Source organism: Phyllobates terribilis, unplaced genomic scaffold, assembly GCF_046119375.1.
Source record: "Phyllobates terribilis strain yellow unplaced genomic scaffold, ASM4611937v1 Scaffold_11__3_contigs__length_659146591, whole genome shotgun sequence".
In the NCBI taxonomy this organism is placed as follows: domain Eukaryota; kingdom Metazoa; phylum Chordata; class Amphibia; order Anura; family Dendrobatidae; genus Phyllobates; species Phyllobates terribilis.
Window position 1 is genome coordinate 609,163,888 of NW_027362771.1, and position 2,564 is coordinate 609,166,451.

Genomic DNA, 2,564 nt, shown 5'->3' on the forward strand with positions numbered 1-2,564 from the left:
AGCAAAGCGAAAACCGCAGACGCGGAAGGAACAGGGCTCTGTTCACACGGAACAGACTAGAAGGGAAAGGCAGAACCAGATACCCACAGGGTACTTGCAGAGAAGTAGCGAGTGGACCACAAACTCACAAATGGAAGTACAGTGACAACGAGCAGGAGTAGGTACGAGTTCAGACTCTGAGGACACACAAAGGGTGTGCCTGCAGCAGGTACAAAAAGCAGGAAGTGTTCGGGCGCCGCCCATAAGCAGCAGACACAGAAGCAAACAGACAGCATGGAGGGAAGCCAGAGAGACACCCTGGACCAGAGATCAAGTGCGCGCTCTTGCACAGTGGGAGATGGACCACTATGCAAGGACGCCGCCAGGTATGTTACAAGTATTCAGCCATCCTGGTCTCCATAAATGCTTTCCATTCTTCCTTCTTTTTGGGATTTTTACTGATTGTGCAGTGAGAATTTAATTTAGCAAAATCTCCCATCCTTTCTGGACATTTCTTTCCTTTAGATCATCCTACCTTTCCTTCCTTTTTACTGAGTCCATTAAAATCTGCCTTTCTACAGTCCAATCTTAAAATCTCAGTTTTCGCAGATTTTCCAACTTTTGTAGTTCAAAAGTATAGGATAGAATTACCGCTGCCTCCTAAATTCTCAACCCCCTTTACTTCCTCAACTGTTTCCTAATTTTTGGTAAAAATTAGATCATAATAAATAATGGCAGCGGTGGGATTTGAACCCACGCCTCCATAGAGACTGGAGCATTAATCCAGCGCCTTAGACCGCTCGGCCACGATACCTCATACGGATGTTCAAATTTATTTAAATCAGAAATTTGCTAATGATATAAGTTGCAGAAAACATTGTATAACTAATTAGACAAAAATACAAATGTTATTATGCATGAGCAACGTAGTTATCAGGGATTTGTTTGCACATTGACTCTGGGGCACCATTTTACAAAACATATGACTTGTATCCAGATATTTAACTAAACTTTCCTCTGTTTTCTCATCCGCTAATTTTTAGATATCACTGAATTAGGTGGTATAGATTACTTGCTATGATCTCCCATATACAGGACACTCAAACATGAAGGATTCCTACACCCCTGCCTGTACATAACAGATAATCAGAAGCAGCAGCAAGGTAGACATTATACAGCAGTGCAGAGCAATGTAGCTATGAGTTCATCACTAGGGTGACTTACTGGAACGCAGCAGAAGCAGCATGGCTCTGTTTATGTTTGCTAATCACTCTGCTCATCCTGTATTGATAACCCTAAAAAGGCAGCAGGGATATGAGCTAGCAGTTAGACTTCTTTTGACCAAGATAGATTTTGGCAAATTTTGAGAATGGTTGAACATTGATTAAACTGAGATGGATGTAACATAGATGGTAAATTATGTAATTAATTCTGATGCCTAATGCCAACATGACCACTCATATGCAGTATTCATACGTATGACTTGTTCAAATGTTCCTTTTCTTCTACAGCTCAGTGAAGATCATTTGATGTTACATTTGCTTTCTTAGACAGCACAGAAGCAAAATAGGAATTTAAAAGTTCAGTCTACTCAACATCATTATTGACCACTTTACCCTTTTCATCCTTTAAAAATCCTATAGCATCTTTGGCTTTTCTTTAACTTTTGACTTACTTCCAAAATCCTTTCTTATTGCTTTTGGTCTCTCTTGCAAGCCTCACTTCATTACTGGCTTTAGCTCTTCTAACGCTAGCCCAGCTTTCCCTGCAGACAGCATTATATTCTTCTTTAGATATGAAACCTTCTTTTCATTTGATATTCAATTCTTTCTTCCCTTTTAGCAAGCATTTAAGTTCAGTATTCAGCAATCCTGGTCTCCATAAATGCTTTACATTCTTCCTTCTTTTTGGGATTGTTACTGATTGTGCAGAGAGAATTTAATTTAGCAAAATCTCCCAGCCTTTCTGGACATTTCTTTCCTTTAGAACATCCTACATTTCCTTCCTTTTTACTGAGTCCATTAAAAACTGCCTTTCTACAGTCAAATCTTAAAATCTCAGTTTTCGCAGGTTTTCCACCTTCTGTAGTTCAAAAGTATAGGATAGAATTACCGCTGCCTCCTAAATTCTCAACCCCCTTTACTTCCTCAACTGTTTCCTAATTTTTTGTAAAAATTAAATCCAAATAAATAATGGCAGCGGTGGGATTTGAACCCACACCTCCATAGAGACTGAAGCCTTAATCCAGCGACTTAGACCGCTCGGCCACGCTACCTCATACGGATGTTCAAACTTATTTAAATCAGAAATTTGCTAATGATATAAGTTGCAGAAAACATTGTATAACTAATTAGACAAAAATACAAATGTTATTATGCATGAGCAACGTAGTTATCAGGGATTTGTTTGCACATTGACTCTGGGGCACCATTTTACAAAACATATGACTTGTATCTAGATATTTAACTAATCTTTCCTCTGTTTTCTCATCCGCTAATTTTTAGATATCACTGAATTAGGTGGTATAGATTACTTGCTATGATCTCCCATATACAGGACACTCAAACATGAAGGATTCCTACACC

The 2,564-nt window shown here is 39.0% G+C and overlaps 2 non-coding genes across 2 annotated transcripts; both read right to left on the reverse strand.

The window, feature by feature from the left end:
- Positions 1–711: 711 nt before the first annotated feature.
- TRNAI-AAU (transfer RNA isoleucine (anticodon AAU)) lies at positions 712–793 on the reverse strand. Its single transcript has one exon. It is a non-coding gene; the product is annotated as a tRNA-Ile (tRNA).
- Positions 794–2,172: 1,379 nt separating this feature from the next.
- Positions 2,173–2,254, reverse strand: TRNAL-AAG (transfer RNA leucine (anticodon AAG)). The gene has a single exon. It is a non-coding gene; the product is annotated as a tRNA-Leu (tRNA).
- Positions 2,255–2,564: the final 310 nt, after the last annotated feature.